An 18740-nucleotide genomic window follows, 5' to 3' on the forward strand; every position below is an offset into this window, starting at 1 on the left:
CACTTGAAAAACCAGATCTTACAGCAAGGGGGAGGGAGCAGGGCGGAGGGGCAACTTTGGAGACTGCTGATCAGTTTCAATACCTGTGAAAATAAAATAAAAGTAAAAGTAAAGACCCAGAAGGGGAAGCCATTTGCCTAAAACCACAAAGCTAATTAGAGGCAGAGTGGGGACTAAGCCTCCTCCTGGGTGTTGTTTTGGTTTCTATGTTAGGGCCTGTGATTGCGGGATTTGGCTAAACCATTGTAGTGATGGAAAGGCCCAATGGTTTGGTCCAAGAGGAGAGAAAAAATAATATTTTTTTTCAAAATCCCTAAAAGGTGAAGTTTCTGGCATGCCCTCCCCCGTTCCCCTGCCCAGCCATGTGCCCGTGGGATCTGAACTCCCTGACGCTGAGGGAAGAGAAGGCCTCTTGCCACCACCTCTTCCTCCTGGAGCCTCACTTTCCCCTCCCGACACTGACCCGGGCACATTAGGTAGCGCACCACTATCTAGTTTGGCTCCTGAATGCCCTTCCCTCACCCCTTTCCTAACTAAACTTGAACGTGAGGCTTGACAGAAATCATGGATGGGAACACAGGCTTCTCTAACGTGAACTGTGAAGGGCCTGTCATGTTCCGGGTCCTCTAGGTGCCCCCAGGATCACAGGAAGAGGGTCACCTTCCAGGCAAGGGAATGAGGCTTCCTCCGCTTTCAAAAACCATTGTAGGGAGGATGTTCCTAAACTGCAGAGCGTTCCTTTGAGAAGGTGACCATGGGTCTCTTTCAGCTCCTTCCTGTGAGAGTGCTGGGCCTGGAGAAGGTTTCCCAGAGCAGGGCCACCACAGCGACACTGGGCGTGCCATCGAGAGGCCTGGGGCAGGAGGGGGAGGCCAGGGCAGAGGCTGCAGTGCAATCGGCAGTGCCTGGAGGGTGAGGGGCAACATCCCCAAGCATCCAGCAGGCCCACACATGCTTAGACCCACTTCTTTCCTCTGTAGAGAAAAGGTGTCTTACAGCTTCCTCACCTGCAGCTCCTTGGATGGTTTTCATAGTCAGTTATTTCCTTGCTTCCCAGTGAGTCACTCTCGCTCTCCCACTCTTTCTCCGGCTTCCTTATTCTCTTCCTACCTGTGGCCAGAACAACAGTACTTCTTCCTGTTCAGTCCATGTAGAGAGCACCAATTATATTTATTTTTTAAATGATGACAACAGTAAAATTACTGAAAACCATACAAAGCAGTTAAGAGCTAAGAGCATCAAGGGCTGGTGCTCAGTGCAATGAGGCTGACTTGATAGATTCTAGGGTCCGTCCCAGCTTTCTTATGTCCTGGGAGTAAAAGGCGGTCTTGTTGTCATTCAGTGGGTGTGTTGCTGACGTCCAAGGGGAGTCCCCCTCCTGTGAAGACCGGATGCTCATTTTCATGGTCTCGGAGGAACCAAGGGGTATGTACTCAGTGTTCACCGCTCGAAGCAATCACTAAATGTCTCAGCTTCTCTCCACTCTGACTGCTTGGAGGAGCCAAAGGTAAGTGGATTTTATTGTTGTTTGTAACATCGCAAGAGGACAATATTGTCCAGATAAACAAATTGGGTGACCTGTCAAATTTTCCACGCATAACATAGATGAGAGTTGACCAAATGCCTCACCTCCAGCTCCATGACTATGCATATATATATATATATATATATATATATATATATATATATGTATATGTATATATGTGTATATGTATACGTGTGTGTGTTTGTGTGTGTGTTTGGCAAACATGCACACATTTAGGTTTCATAGAGTGCTGTTTCTTGAGCTTAAGGTCTAATTGCCCAAGGATATAACTTTCAGGCTGAATAAACTTTACCCTCTCTCTTCCCCTCTCTTGGATCTTACTTAACTCATCTACCGTGTATGTAGGGTGCCCCCCCAAAATGTATCCTCACACTTTGAATAATTATGAAAGCAGTGCTTATTAAAATACATTTCAGTTTCAAAATTTTTGAGCTGTCAGTTTTACAGTGTGTATACATTTTGGGGGGACACTCTATTTTTTTTTTTTTAACTAAAAAAAAAAAAAAAAAAAAAGGCCATATCTCAAATTCTGTGATTCTGCAGTGAATTAGGTCCAGGGTCAAATCTGCTTCGTGGACTGAGAGTCTTTACAGGAGCAACATGGAGGGAAGGACAGAGAGCCCTGAGAACCCCCAGTCCTGGGAACCAAATGCTGACCCATCAGCCAGTCCTTCCCTCTGAACTGGAGATTGAAAGGGTGAGACTTAGTGAAAACACCATATAAACCTAAAATTGTGTAAATTGCATTTTTATTACCAACTAGAGGCCCGGTGCATGAAATTCCTGCATGGGTAGGGTCCCTAGGACTGGCTGGCGATCAGGGCCAATCTCTGGGGTGACCAGTGGGGCAATTGGGGGGGCCCCCCACTCTCACCTGCCTTGGCCTGGTGCTGCCCGCTCACCGGCCTCACCCCTTGCCACCACCGCTGGTCGCTGTCTGTGGGGCAACCAGCAGGGCAATTGGGGGGCCCCCCCCGCTCACACCCGCCTTGGCCTGGTGCTGCCCACTCACCTGCTCCACCATCCTGCCACAGTCCCACTCTCATCAGAGCCCATAGGGACCAGCAGTGCCTCCACTGCTGCCCAGTACCAGTGACGCATCACCAATGCCCACCATGTTCTGCGCCACCCCCTAGTGGTCAGTGTACATCTAACTCCTGGTCAGTCGAACTCCCACTCATGGGAACAATTTGCATATTAGCCTTTCATTATATAGGACTAGAGGCCCGGTGCACAAAAATTCATGCACTTGGCAGGGGGGGCGGTCCCTCAGCCCAACCTGCCCCCTTTCATAGTCTGGGAACTCTCAGGGGATGACCTACTGGCCTCTGTGGGAGGCGACCGGCCGATCAGGGGAAGGCACCGCCCCTATCACCCCCTCGCTGCTGCTGTCTCTGGCCTCCCTCTGCAGGAGGTGACTGGGCCAATCAGGGGAAGGCGACGTGCCCATCACTCCGCCGCTGCTGCTGCCACTGCCACCACTGCAGCTGCCTGAGCCTCGGCCCTCACAGCAGCCGCCGCCATCCGCGGCTGCCTGAGCCTTGACTGCGAGGGCCAAGGCTCAGGCAGCCACTGCAGCTTTGTCCGGAAGGACATCCGGTCTAATTAGCATATTACCCTTTTATTAGTATAGATTACCAATCATGATAATGCTTGAGTTCCTCCAGGCATTAAGCTGCTAAGGCGCTAGCCTAAGGCAGCAACGTCCTTACAAAATCCAAGTTGCCTGGGTCTCCAATTCGGTGCTCAATCACCAGATTATGCAGCATTTCAATTATGAAAATGAATTCCATGGGTGAGAAGCAGTCACTAGCCCCTGGGCCAGGCTCTTATCTGTTCCTGCACACCTGTCGGGAAGAAATCCAACCAGAAAGGCCCCACTTACCTGAGATAAAGGGCCCTGGGCTAAGGACTGTGAGGCCAGGTGCTGTGCCCTCAGGCCCCGCAGCAGAGAGCTGCATGGGATATGAGGCATGCAAGCCTTCCTGGCCTGTGTTATTCATTCTGGTGTCCTGGGACAAGCCTCCAAAATGAATTAGAGGCATTCCTTTGTTTCCATTATCATACAGTCCAAGAAAGCAAAGTCAAGACACAGCAATGCAAGCAGAGTATGCAAACTGCCCTGTTTCCCTCTTGTTTGTCCTGTGTCACAGGCCGTGCCTATATACAGGAGAGGAGAACACAGCTCAGGAAAGGGGGAATGAAAACAAACAATGCAAGCAGTCTGCATCCTCCACATCAGTGTGGGTGGAAAGGTGGTGAGGGATGAAGGGCCACCAACTTGCTGCCACAGGTGCCATCCATCATGCGCACCATTCACCACACTGCCTTGTGGGATGCCTTTGGTTAAGCCATGTCTCTTTGGAATGGCAGAAAAGTGAAGCATATACATTGCAAACAGTACATTTTTTGGTAAATTTATTTTGTAAATATGCATACATGAAAGGACTCTTTTTTATGTACAGTTTTATGAGATTTGACACATGCCTGGGGCGGTGTAACCACCACCACAATCAGGATATGAAACAGCTCCTTCCCCACATAGGTGCTTTGTGTTCAAAGACTCCGCCTACCCTGTAACCATGGTCACCATTATCAGCTCTTCATCCCTATAGCCTCATTCATTTGCATAATGTATAACGTATTTTAGATGGGTCCATGTACTTGTGTGTATCAGTAATGTGTTCCTTCTTGTGCTTGTAGCATTCTATTCTATGGATGCAACAGTATGTGTCTAGTTAGAGGACATTTGGGTTGTTTCTAGGTTTTGGTGATTACTAATGGAACTGCTGTGAACATTTAAATACAAGTTTTTGTGTGCCATAACTTTACTTACTTCCCCGGGTAAATACCAAAGGGTAGGACTGCTATGAATAATATGAAGAGTATGTATTTAACTTTCTAAGACCATTGTCCAACTGCTATTCAAAGTGACTGGACTAGTTGGCATTCCCATCTGCATTGTACCAAGGCATACTTAGTCCAAGGAAGCAGAGCCTCACCAACACTTACTAGTAGCACTGGCAGGTATTATTACGATTGTTATTTTTATTGCAATTCTAACTCTGGTTTTAATTTGCATTCTTATGACTAATGCTGAGCATCTTTTCATGTCCTTACTTGCCATATTTTTCTTCAGTGAAATTTATCTTCAAACCTTTTGCCCATGTTTGAATTAATTATTTTCTTGTTCCTGGGTTCACTGAATGATTTCTAAGCTTAACATTTTCATTAACTATTTTTTTATTAAATAAAAGGCAAATACTGAGATTATTATCAGCAGCATTGGGATTAATGATAGCAACAGAAAGCTATGTCTTAACGAGGCCAAATATTCACAGTTCTAGAACAATGCTTCTCAAAGTTTAGTGTCTACATGAATCATCTGGGGGTCTGGTTGAAAATGTAGGTTGTGCTTAGTAGGTCTGGGTGGAGTCTGAGAATCTGTATTTTTTTCAGCCCTCTAAATTTTTTTCATGCATTTGCACTACTCTAGAGCTTCTATTTATTTTTTATTTCTTTTTTTAAATTATTCTTTATTGCTGAAAGTATTACATATGTCCCCTTTCTCCTCCCATTGACCCCCTTCAGCCGCAGCTGCTCTGGCTCCCCCCCCCCCCCGCCCCAGGTCTTTAGCACTCTATTGTCTGAGTCCATGGATTATGCATATATGCATACAAAGTCTTCGGTTGATTACTTCCCACCCACCCACCACCCACCCTCCCTCACCTTCTCTCTGAGATTCTGCACTTTGTTCTATGCTTTGAGTCTCTGGATCCACTCCATTCATCAGTGTATTTTGTTACTTAGGAGCATCAGTATTTCTAATAAGCTCCCAGATGCTGCTGCTGCTGGTGTCTGCATCACATTTTGACTAAAAGAGTCTATGAGATCCTGGCTCACATTTCCTTGTATAACACCAAAGCTGACCAATACTCATTAGATAAGTAAATATTTTATTTTGGAAGCAAAAGAAACACGAAATTAATAAATATATCGTGATAATTACATCTCTCCCTTAGGGCCTAATGCATGCTGGTAGATCTTGAGCAGGTATATCACGAGTCTCTGTACCAAATATTGATCCAGAAATTATGCTGGCATGTCATTTAACTTTGCTACTAAGAAACATAGAGAGATCTGCCCATTGAAGTCACTCCAATGAAGAAATCTATCTATATAAAGAGCCAGGGTTGTAACGACCGAAGGCTCGACCGAACACCAGGCTGCATGCACAGCAGGGAAGCGGGTTGAATTGCTGACCTCTGGGAGAGAGATAGAGGCGGGGCTGATCAGCAGCAGCTGGCTGCTGGCAAGACAGAGAGAGAAGCCTTGCCAACAGCCAAGCCTCTCTCTCTCTCCCAGAGGTCAGAAGTTCAGCCCTGCTGATCAGCCCCGCCTCTGTGATCAGGCCCAGAGATAGGCCCAGAGATGCTGACTGGCATAGAAACCGACCAATCAGAACCAAATCTGTGTGAAGTGCGAGAAGCCAATGGCTGCCTAGGAGGCAGAGCTTTTGACACTGACTGGCATAGAAACCGATCAATCAGAACCAAATCTGTGTGAAGTGTGAGGAGCCAATGGCTGCCTAAGAGACAGAGCTTTTGACACTGACTGGCATAGAAACCAACCAATCAGAATCTAATCCAGGTGAACTGTGAAGGCAGAACCTAAGGTGGGGGCTGAGGAGGGGTTTCAAGGGCAACAGCTGTTTGGTGTAAGGTGTAAGAAAGTGATTCAATTTTTTAATGACCGGTTTGGTGGTATAGTGCATTTGGCTGGCTATTAGTCCAGAGATAGGGATTATGTATTTTTGTTTGCCAATCTTCTAAGAGCATCTCCTCATGCTCCCCCCCCCTCTCCATTTAAGCAATCCTATCCTATATAATCTATCTATACTTCTATCTATACTAATAAAAGGGTAATATGCACATTAGACTGGGTCGACCAGCCATCTTCCAAATGTCTGACTTCCTTTCGGACAAAGCCATGGTGGTGGGGGGCCAAGGCAGAGGCAGTTAGGGGTGATCAGGCAGGCAGGCAGGCAAGGTAGGGGTGATCAGGCCAGTAGACAGAGGGGTTAGGGGTGATCAGGCAGGCAGGCAAGTGGTTAGGAGCCAGTCATCCTGGATTGCGAGAGGGATGTCTGACTGCCGGTTTAGGCCCAATCCGTGATTGGAGAGGGTGTAGGCCTGGCTGAGGAACACCCCCTCTGTGCACGAATTTCTTGCACCAGGCCTCTAATAGTTATATATGTCTCTTATTAGAATTCAATTTTTTTTGCCCCCCAAATACTTTGATGTAGTCACTGGTTGCAATAAAATCTTCATTTTTCTCCCCATAAACAATGATGTGGGAGTTGGTGGGTAGTGTCTAGGTATGCCAGGACCTTATTTTAAAGCCTCATCCACAGAGGGGAGGAGTTAGGTGAATACTAGCTAACTGATATGTAACATTGCATTGGATATAAAGAAGAAAAACATTTTATTGTCCAAGTCTCCTTGAAGCCTGGGATTTCTGTTGCATTTCTGAATTAAAAAAAAAAAAATTCCTACTAGCCCAGAGAAGGCAATCATCTATGATTTTGGCAAATGCAAACACTGGTTTTAAGGGGGCTGTTTAGATTTTAGAGAGGAACCAAGATGAGCCAATTGAGATTCAGGAGAAAAAATATTAGAAGGTTTATTTCCATTCATTTTTAAATTAAAAAATAACAAAATTCCATTTCACCAATGTTGACTATATCAACACCATAGAGTGGATAATAAAGAATTCCACTTTGAATGTACGTCTGAAATATCTGAGGGACACTTTAAATGAGGCAGTTAGACTGTCGATTCCAACCATCTGCTGCCTTCAGGTTCCTATTTCAGCCACTTGGGGTCGGAACTAGACAAAAGGGATGATATGCAATAAGAGAGATAATCTCTCTGACTTGAGAAAGATTTTAGTCTGGAAAGATGGACAGCCCATTTACAGCTAACACTGACTCAAGGCTGATTATGAGTATGGATGTTTCTGTCTGACTGAAGGCAATGGGGACGCAGAGGAGGGGATTGTGAGAGTAGATGGCAAGTTGTGGAGAAGGTGACAGAGGAGGCTTTTATTCTAGGTCCTAAATGGATTGCAAGAAAAAAAAATAGATAAAATAAATAAATAAATAAATAAACAAATAACTGAAGAGTCCCTTCAAGGTTGGCATTTGAACCAGATTGTCTTGGAGGAAGAATCAGCTGATGCTGAGGCTCTGGCTTCATTTTCTCCAATTCTTTTTTCTTGGCATCCCCCTCTGGTTCCCAATATCACCATCCAGTGGCCTCCCAGGGTGGTAATCTTATTCACACACTGGCCCAGACAGAAAAGACCTTTCCTTTAACTCCTCCACTGCACAGTCAAGGTGAGGCTGGAATTAGAAATAATGGAAATCAATAGGCCTTTTACTAAGTGCTCAGGAGAAGAAACAAGAAAATAAACAGTCCTATAATATCAAAACTTGGACTAAGAGGCTGCCATCCGACACGGAGGCCCTGGGGACAGATTCCATGCCTGACTTCTCCTCCTAGACCGTGGTCTCCCCAGGCTTAGCAGGTACTATTCTCATCCCTACCAGTTATCCAGACTCCTCACAGTCTAGACAGAGATGGTGAATTTCCATCTTTGGCTCTGTTGCCTGTTTTCTCAGGGCCAGCATCCTTTGTTCTAGGTCACCTCTCCTCCAAGTATTTGGAGTGATTGACTGTCCTCTCTGGCCTTTCATTTCTTTATGAACTTTCAAAGAAAAGCATGGCTACCTCGCTTGAAATCAAATCTGGATGCTGCCATTAGTTCACTGCATAAATTAGATCTAGGCAGTTCACCTTTCCGAGTTTCTGTTTTTCTGTTGATAAGATTCAGGGTTTGAATAGTCGCTAGCTTAGTCCTATTTCTGATCTCTATAAATCTAGGGCTTCCCCTGGGTGTGATTCAAGTTGCTCATAGCATATGTTTTGCCTCAGCAGTAATACATTAAGGGAAATTGCCTGAACCAGAAAGGTCAAGTCTAAGAGGAGACCCATGTCCCCAGCTCAAAGGTCCTTTTGATTTTAAAGAACAAACCTGAGTGAGCGGGACCTGGGCTCCTGGGTTCTCTCTCTCTATAAATACATTGCATTTAAAGTGCATTAGGACTAAGGGAATCCAGGAGCCCTTTCTGTCTCTGCAGCTCAGCTGCATGTAAAAATAGCCTGGCTGGTCAAAACACAAAGGCCGAGTCATCAGCTTCTCCCTCAGGCCCCAGTGTCCAGTCTCTGAGCCATCAGAGTGACAAGCAGGATTTAAGTGAGCCTTATGACTTCTATCACTTTCCCAGGAACTATAAACCGTGGCCTGAGGTCATTCACCAGTGGTCCATCGGTACATGTATGCAAGTGACTTAAGACATAGCCACTGGTACTCGTAAGTCTCTTTTTACATGTGAAGATGTGCACAGAATTTTATTATGATGATGGCAATGACAAGGATGGTGCTCAAAGCGGAAAAGAACCCCAGTGGAAATAACAAAATGCTTGAGTTGACCCCACTGACATCACCAATATCTATTATTGTGTCAAAGGCAGGAGGCTTTTCACCATTAAGAGGCCAAGAACATTAGGTGTTTCTCCTTTGGCAGGTGGTCTGGTATAAATAGACCTGGAAGATACAGGTATAACAAAACCAAGATGGAAATGCCTCCCAATGAGAGTGCGGGAGAGATCAAGACTTGGAACACTGATTCAATAGAGTATCAAAGTTCAGAGGCTGGGAGGGCAGGAACAAAATACTCAGGCCTAGGTATAGAACCAAGGTATCCAAAAGGCAGGAAAAGAAGAGAGCTGAACCACTGAATGAGATAGATGGGCAGAAGGTCATTCTGGACAAATAATAGGAAAGAAGTCTCTATTGTCTGCAATTGAGATATTAGGTGGTCTTTTAACATCCTGGTGGGGTGGTACATGGCTCATCTAAGATTCTGTAAGTTGACTCAACCTGCAAAAAAGAGACAATGGGTGTGTTTTCTTGGCTTCATTATGTCATTGGATTCCAACTGAATTTGGTTGCTATCATATGATTTCATGGAATATAAGTTACATATTGCTAAGTAATAATTTGCAACAAACCTAGCTACTTACAACAACATACATTTATTGTACCATAGTGGCTGTGGATCAGGAGTCCAGGCCTGAATTGGTTGGGCTCTCTGCTTCAGAGTCTCATCTGAAAGTGTCAATCAAGGAGTTGGCCAGGGCTGTAGCCTCACATCAAGGTTCGACTGAGGAAGGAACCCCTTCCAGGTCCATGTGACTATTGGCAGCATCCACTTCTTGCAAGCTGTAAGACTGAGGACCTCAGTGTCTTGCTGTCTGTCACTTAAAAGCTGCTCTCAGTTCCTTGCTTTCCTCCATAGGGCAGCACACAACATGCATGACTTCTTCACAGCCAGCAAGGAGAGTCTCCTCACCCAACAATGCGATAATCTCATGTGATGTAACCATGCACATGCAATCACACCTGTCCTACCACATTTGCCATATTCTAGTAAATTGAAGCAAGTTAGAGGACACAGCCACACTCAAGTAAAGGGAATTAGCAAAGGCATGAATACTAGGTAGTAGAGATCATGGGAGCCAAGTCTGTCACCCATAAATAAAGATGCTTGTTGGTGTTAGATCTCAATGCTACTCTTCTATTCTGGAGGAATGAAGCAAAGACACCACAGTATGCAATGCAGTCAAGTACATGCTCCTGAACCTGACGTTGGGGCTCACTAGTCATGCCAGAGTTGATGGGACAATGTTGTTTTTCCTGTCTGTTGGCTTGTAGTTGAATGACCATTCCCAGAAATAAAGTCTTTCTTTCCCAAATAGACAGGACCAATGAACCAAGTGAAATGAGGTGGAAAATTTAACAAGGAAAAGTGTTAGGATGTACATTGGAGGCCCCTAAACCTATTGCACAAGTTGAGGCAGAGCTTGGTAATAAAGGCTTGTGAATAAGGCTTAAGGGATTTGGTTGACTGCATATGAGTCAGCCTTGAGAAGTGGCTGCCAAAAATAGCAAAGGCTATGTTAGATTCAGTGTAATTAGTCCAGACAGAGGATTAGTACAGAGGAGATGACCCTTTCTAACTGGTGGTGCTCCTACCCCACATGAAGGCTGGAGCTAATTCCATATCCCACATTCGAGAAGAGACATGGGCAAATTAGAACACCTCTGAAGGAGAGTCCCCAGGAGGTAGAGGAGGCTAAAACCATGGAAGGTAACAAAACAGTGAGGACAGAAATATTTAGTCTGCAAAGGCAAACTTCTGAAGTGAGTAGTAGCATTGTTTTAAAACCCTAAAGAACTCTCTTACAAATGAGGTGTTAGAGTTTTTATATGAGCCCAAGGAACAGGACCAATACCCATAATGGAAGCCTGGTAGGATCAGATTTTTGCTCAGGGTGACAAAAATCTCCCAGTAGGCAGAGCTGCCTTAGTGAAGGATAGATACTAATCACTGGAGGTCTTCATCGAGTCATTTAGTTACTCAACAAACATTGATCAGTTCCTACTGCCTTCCAAGCACTGGACTAGAAAATCATAAAAGAAGGTGCATCCCTGTCTTCTAGGAAGGTCCTTGAACAAGACAAGTGAACAAAGAAATTTTGATGAAAGATGGGAAGTAACCAATGAGCCCCAAGCCTCAGACATTTGCTTCTTCCTCATGTCACAAGTAGGAGGCCACTGCTGGGCTCCTGTGGCTCCGTGTGCATTCTCATCCTGGGAATCGGGACGAAGGAACTTCAAATGGAAGAAGAGAAATAAAGCTGGTGGAAATTTGTTAGGCCTTAGAACATTTCCTCTCAGGTAATGTTGATCTGCTCACATTTCATTGGCTGAAGCATGTCACAACACCAACCCCATCAATGGACAGAGAGTTGCCACAGGGAGGCACTATACAGAGATAGGTGGGGCTGAATAACCCCCTACAAGGAAACAAGAGCATATAACCAGAAAATAACAGTTTTCTACAATGCCCTGGGAGTGGAAGTTAAGAGGACGCGATTTGTGAGAGACGTAACTCTTTCAAGAGGCTTCAAGGAAGGAGAAGATCATTTTTGCTACACTTTTGGGCCAACCATTCTCCTTTGTAAAATCACTGTTCACACATACAGTGGTCGGCAAAAGTTTGTTTACAGTTGTCATACTGAGTAGGTATATAGTTGTGTAAGTTTACAGTTGTCATACAAAGTAGGTGTATAGTTGTGCCCATGCCTGTATACTTATTAATGGGATAATACATTCCAGTGTGAAGGTCTGTAAGTTAGCTAGCTCTGATCTAAGTGGGCCGGTTTTCTTGCCTCAAGAGAGAAGTGAAAAAATATACAAACTTTCCACTGGGGAAGGGAACTCTATAGACATTTAAATGAGGGAAATGAAATTTAACAGTTGAGAAATTACAACGACGCACGACTAGGTTAATCCAGGAAGGAAAGAGTAAATCAAGAGAGGAATATAAGAAACTGAATTTCATTAAGGGACCTAGAAAGGCGATATTAGTGGCTGTTCTCCCTGAGGAATAATAAATGAAAGATTGTCATTTGAGGTTGTAAAGGAGGAAATTATGGTTCTCCTCACGCTTCCCTCCTCAAAAGAGAGTTTATTTAATGTATTTGTGAAAATTTCACACATGGAGGGAGAAAAGCCGGGTGATTACAGTTTATTTGTTTGCTTTTAAGAAATCATTGCTGCCTTGGCCACGGGGAGCACAGCAATTCCCAACAGGGAAAAAGAAAAATAGTCCCTGTTTTCCTAAGCGTGGCTGGTGAACCAAGGGAAGTTGGATGGGGCAGAGAGGGACACTTAGCCTAAAACACTTCATTGATCACATTGCACATCCTTTAATTTTTAATGCACTTTATATCTGAGTTCGGAGAGGTTTTGTTTTTGTTAACCTACTGGTTCAACATCATTCGGTTAAAACTTTGGGAATGAAGAGGCCAAATTGCCAGGTGCTCCATGCAGTGGCTATGAGCTGGATGCTTCTTCAGTCATTTTCAATTTGAATGCCACCACCTTGGTCTTCTCAGAGGAAAAGAACAGGTTTATTACTTTAAAGGCAGTGAGGTGATGATAAGAAAATCACAGCAGCATTTCTCTGTAAAGCTACCCCGAGGGCCCTGGTTGGACATCATTAGGGGTGGCTACGGTGAGTTCCTGTCCTGGAAGGGTAAAGTTGCTTTGCCCAAGGTGAAGTCTGGTAGATGGAAGTTAGGCCTCTTGAGAGTCTACAACCTGCTAGCACTGTGATCTTGGCTAAGCACCACAGTAAGTGTCTATGGAGCCCTTACTGTGGGCCGCATACCATTCTAAGCTTTTACATGTATTGACTCATATAATCCTTATAGCAACATTATGTGGGATAGGCATTATTATTCTTCCCATTTTATATATAAGAACTAGAGGCCCGATGCATGAAATTTGTGCAAGGGGCTCATCCCTCGCAGCCCCGGCCAGCCCCTCGCATTCCCTCGCAGCCTCAGCTGGCCCTTGCAGCCCCAGCTGCCATGGCTGAGCCTCACAGCTCCTGTTTCATACAGAATGTCATCCGGAAGGATGTCTGGACGGTCATTCTGCTGTTCAGTCTAATTAACATATTAGCTTTTTATTATATAGTATATAAAGGCACAGGAACTTGCCCCAATATGTCAAGGTCTTCTATTAATAACAAAAAGATAAACAACTCAATGCAGAAATAAGCAAAAGACATAAATAAGCACTTCATGAAAGAGGACATCCCAATAATCTTTACACATAGGAAAATGTGCTCAACTTCATTCACACAAAAGTCCAAATGACTTAGGCTGCCTACTTAACAGAATGCCTAAAACGAAACAGACAATGCTTCCAAGTTCTAGGCAAGAAGCAGAGAGATGGAAACTCACATGCTACTGGTGAGAGTGTGCCGGTTTAACCTCTTTGGAAAACTCTTTGGCATTAACCACTCAGACTGGACATTTGAAGTCCTGCAAAGCAACAATCCCACGCCCAAGTATAAAGCGAATGTAAGCATCTGCACCTGTGCTCCTAAAACATGCACAAGGGTGTTCACAGAAGCATGACTTGGGAAGGTCCCAAGTTGGAAACACCCAAATGCCATTGACAGTGGGAAGCCCGAGGACGTTCAGTGTACTCACAATGCCACTTGGAGCAACAATGCACGTCAGCTCCGTGCAAAGAGAGGCTGGATTTGACACACTTCACTGAGGATTGAGCACAGAAGAATACTGTAGCCATCTTTACATTCATTTACAATAAATATTTTTAATATATTTTTATTGATTTCAGAGAAAAAGGGAGAGGAAGAGAGAGACAGAAACATCAATGATGAGAGAGAGTCTTTGATTGGCTGCCTCCTGCACGGTCCCTACTGGGGATTGAGCCAGAAACTCGGGCATGTGCCCTGACCAGGAATCAAATCCAGGACCTTTTAGTCCACAGGTGGATGCTCTATCCACTGAGCCAAACCGGCTAGGGCTACAATAAATAATGATACTTGATCACTTTAAATATAAAATACTATTTTTTTTTTTCATTTAAGAGCTATGTTGCCTCAGCTTCAAGGCATTCTGTGAAATATGTAGTATGACCATAAAGGGAAAAAACCCAACTATATATAGGTAGCTCCTATGGGTGTCATTGTAAACGCTTTCATAAGACAAGTTTATCAAAAGTAGGGAAAGAGAGTTCTCTGAGCTTCGGCTCTATTTTAAATCTGGAATGAAACCAAAGCTTAGAAAGGGGAAGGGAATTCTGTTGATTTTCAAGGACAATAGGGCCATGCCCCAGAGGACTTCAGTGGGGACTCCAAGAGGAGAGAGCTGCTAGAAAAATCATATGCACTTGAAGCTGAGAGTTTAGGGTAGACACGGGAGTGTGAGAACCACAGTCCAAATGCTCCTTGGAGCTTCCTAGTATAGAGAGGACAAGGAGTTCATAATGATTATTGGACTGAATTGTAAATTTTCTGTTCTTGCATGTCTGTGAGCTCTCTCAGGTAAGGGGTTACATTTTATTAAATTTAATAAAATAAATCATTTTATATATTCAATTTATTTTTATAAATCTTTGCCCATATACCTACCACAGGACTGCTATATAAGATGCACCCAGAAAGTGTTTCAATGGAACTGATGGGGCTGTGGCTGGAGAGAGAAAAATACCTCTCTCTCTCCCTCTCTCTCTCTCTTTCTGAAGAGTGTGAACCTCCTAGTATCCTTGAATAAAGCCTAAAAGAGAAAAGCATCAAGACCTGCTCATCAACGCATCAGTCAGTTTTATTCCCAGCAAACTTGGAATCAAAGAGTGCGCCACAATTTCTTCATAAAGGCATCCTGTGCTCAGCAGGGCCACTTTGGGCGTGCAATATTGCAATTCTTGCAGTACCAATCTGTGTAATTTAGGGCAAAGTCGGACACGTGATCAGAAATGAAAGCCATGTGTTGTCTAGAGTTGTTTATCCAACACAAGAAACGGACTGTGAGACATGGCTATGAAATTGCATTTATCATACATACCTCACCTGAATCCATGAAGCATTCATTCTCTGTAACGTCTCATCTATGCAGGGCCGACCTCTCCATCAGATGTTAGAGGAGCCCCAGGTACTTTCAGGGGCTCTCCAAAATGTTTTAATTCCTTTTTAAATCAGAAGGAAAATGAGCTTCTAGGCCTCAGGAAATCTACACTAATAAAAGAGTAAGATACAAATTGACTGTACCTTCCTGACGCCCACCAGCCAACCAGGAGTGATTATGCAAATTAACCCAACAAACATGATGGGTTAATTTGCATACACAGGTGCCAGTGGCCTGGTTGGGAGTGGGGCGGGAAGCTTTCGTCATCTCCATGGTGATGATGCAGGCATTCCGCACCGCCCCAGCCGCTCAGGGCCTCTGGGCAGCATGGGAAGGCGGAAAGGCAGCTCCGGGCCAGAGCAAAAAGGCAGATCTGGCCAGAGTGAAGGCGGTGCTGGCAGCCAGGGGAAGGAAGGCCCATTCTTGCATGAATCTTAATGCATCAGGCCTCTAGTATTTAAATAAATAAGAATAATATTTCATCTTTACATCAATGCAGTCATGATACGTAATTTTTAGTTAACTTATCAATTTTGTTGAAGGATAGCTCCCACAAGGACAAAGGTTATAATTCCACCCAGTAACCACATGTGCCAGGAGTAGATTGGTGTCATTTTGGGGAGAAAAATCCCATTTTCAGAAAAACATCAAACAATCTATTAATTGTAGAGGGCTGGATTCTTTTCAAAGACATACAGGTGAATTTGGGGTAGTAGGGTGGGGCTGGTGGGAGGAGGCATGTGATGGGTAAGCTGAGTTGGGATGAACCACAGTCCTTCACAAACCACATGTTTGGGGAATATGACCCTCATTTTTTTTTTTTTTCCTCTCACAAGCCCAGTGCTCTAGGAATTAGCAAATCAAAAGAAATAGAAAAAATTCTAAACTTCAGCACCATCAAATTAGGGGAGTTATTTGAGGATACCACGTTCACACAGTGTAATCATGCTCTCTTTGTTTTGGTCGAAGGAGTGAAAAATATCTTTCAAACCCAATGCCCTCCCCTCCTCCCAACCCGTTCTATATACAGCAGCATTTCATAGCTGCTCCCATCAGTTTTACACACAATCTCTTCTATGAACACAGGGAACCACAATTACCATTCGACAATACCCATCAAGCTTCCCATACAACACGGACCTTTTAAAAACCCACTTGACTTTTCGGGTGATTCAGCAGGAAGAGCCATTAGTGTACCATCTAAATCAGGACTTGGAAAGTTTATTAAAATTGGATTTTTAACCTGATCCCAATTTCCTCTGTTTATAAAGAATCCCACTGGACTGCTTAATATTCATGCTATTAACCTGAAAGATTCAAATGGCCATTATGGGAGGAAAGGCTTTACAGGCGAGCCCCACACACAGGAGTTACAGATAAAATCACATGGAGTCCTGGCCGGCAGAGGGAATGTGGATCCTGGACATCTCCCCAAAGAGCAAGCTCTTCCCTCTCCCTTCCCACCTCCCCTTCTCCTGGCCTCCCTCTTCCATCACGTACCTAGGGAAAAAGTCGACAACCAAAAAGAAAACATAAGCAAGCCATTCAAATACAGAGAGCACTAAACAAAGAGTTTAGTTTTCACTGGAAGGGCAGCTACCTTGGATAAATTGCCTCCTCCAATGGTGCGGGAATCACTCCCACTCACGGATGTCATGACTTGAAACTTCCGTGTTCCATTTTTGCTACATGAAGAAATCATACCTTCTAAGAAGGTTGGGGCAAGGACAAAATGTGCAACCCATGTAATCCATCTTGCACAGTGCCTGGCACAAAAGCCTTGAATACCTGTCCGCTGGTGTGATGACTGATGATGGACCAAACTCCTAGGTCAGTTGCTTTGTTTCCATTTTACCCTTTCAGCCTTTGTTTTCTGCAGAATGCAATTTGCAACCGAACTGATGTCAGTGAGTTTGGGTAGTAATAGGTTGTGGGTGTTAATCTTGCTTCCCCTTGAGATGCAATTTTCTGCTCCCTTAGGGCAATGGTGATGTCTTCACTTAACATAGCAGAGTCTTTATTGAGCATCTAGAACATGTACTAGATGCTCAATAAATAGTTTGCTATGTTAGGATGTAAGCAGCTTAGAGGTCGTCTATTAAAACCCTTTGATTTTCCTGTTGATGACACTGAGGAAGAGGGTCTCAGGCCAAACACTGAGTAGTGACAGCCACTTTTCCAGTTGATGACCACTATGTCTGACCTAAACCATAAGCCATGACTCCTCAAGGAAAGTTCATTTAGAAGCCCACCCCCTTTTTGGAGAGTATACTACGTTTCAGACAGCATGCAACATTTTGGGAGAGATAACTAAATTATGGTGCCTACACTCAAAGCCCTTCTAATCTAGTGCAGAAGACAGATTTTTAAGCAGACATTTTAAATAAAACGTTCATGTTATAATAGAGCTGAGTTTTGGTGATATATAAATGCCTGTTAGGAAATCTAACTCATGCCCAGAAGAGGTCAAGGGTGGGGGTTTAGGAGAAATGACAAGTGTCTTGGCAGAGACATAAAACTAAGTAAGAACAAAAGAGCCAATTAAAACTGTCTTATTTATCAAACCATAAGACCATTGATCCTTGATCAATGAATGTTGGCTGAAAGGAAAAAAATGAGAGAAGCTCAAAGTTCAGTCCTCAAATTCTTGTCGCTTGCCAGATCTGCTCAGAGTAACTTCTTGCAAGTGAAGCTTCCAACAGAGACTTAGGGCTGAGACCTGGGTTCTAGGTCCTTTTTGGGACTTGCAGTGGGGAACTAAGCAGATTCATTAACCTGCCTTTGACTCCCTGAGTACAAATCACATGGCCCGCCTCCCTTAGCATCTGGCAAATGAACTGTGAGATTCAGACTATGAGCACAAAAGCACTTTGAACTCTCGTGGAAAAATAATCATAGCGACTTAGGACATCAAAGCAGCTCCTTATTTTGAAGAGCTCATGATCTGCACTGGGCTTAGCTGCTGGTAGGAGCTTAAGGACACCAGTAATTGGCAAGGGCTTATCTTCGACTACCATTTGACCCACACAACCTCGTACATGGTTTTACACAGCTTCATAGAATGTGGGAAAAAGCACTTCTTTTAAAAGTAATGTAAATTTAAATGCTAAGGCTTTTCAAAGTGGGGCTTTAAGTTGACTTTTAAAAGTCATACATATATATACACATATATGTATATATAAATTCATATGTATGCATGTATGTGTGTGTGTGTGTGTGTGTGTGTGTGTATTATATATGTTAACATTATATAACACTAGAGGCCCAGTGCACAAAATTTGCAATCTGGGACTCCTTGCTCCTTACCACCTGCCTGCTTGCTGCTCCTTACCACTCAGCTCGCTGCTCCTTAGTGCTGCTGTGGAAGCAGGAGAGGCTCCTGCCACTGCCGCTGCACTCACCAGCCATGAGCCCAGATTCTGGCTGAGCGGCGCTCCCCCTATGGGATCACACTGATCACCAGGAGCATCTCCGGCACTGAGCATCTGATTTGTGATGGTCAGTGCGCATCATAATGACCGGTCATTCTGGTCATTCTGCTGTAATGGTTGTGTAGGCTT

The sequence above is a fragment of the Eptesicus fuscus genome, chromosome 2 (genome assembly GCF_027574615.1).
Source record: "Eptesicus fuscus isolate TK198812 chromosome 2, DD_ASM_mEF_20220401, whole genome shotgun sequence".
Taxonomy (NCBI): domain Eukaryota; kingdom Metazoa; phylum Chordata; class Mammalia; order Chiroptera; family Vespertilionidae; genus Eptesicus; species Eptesicus fuscus.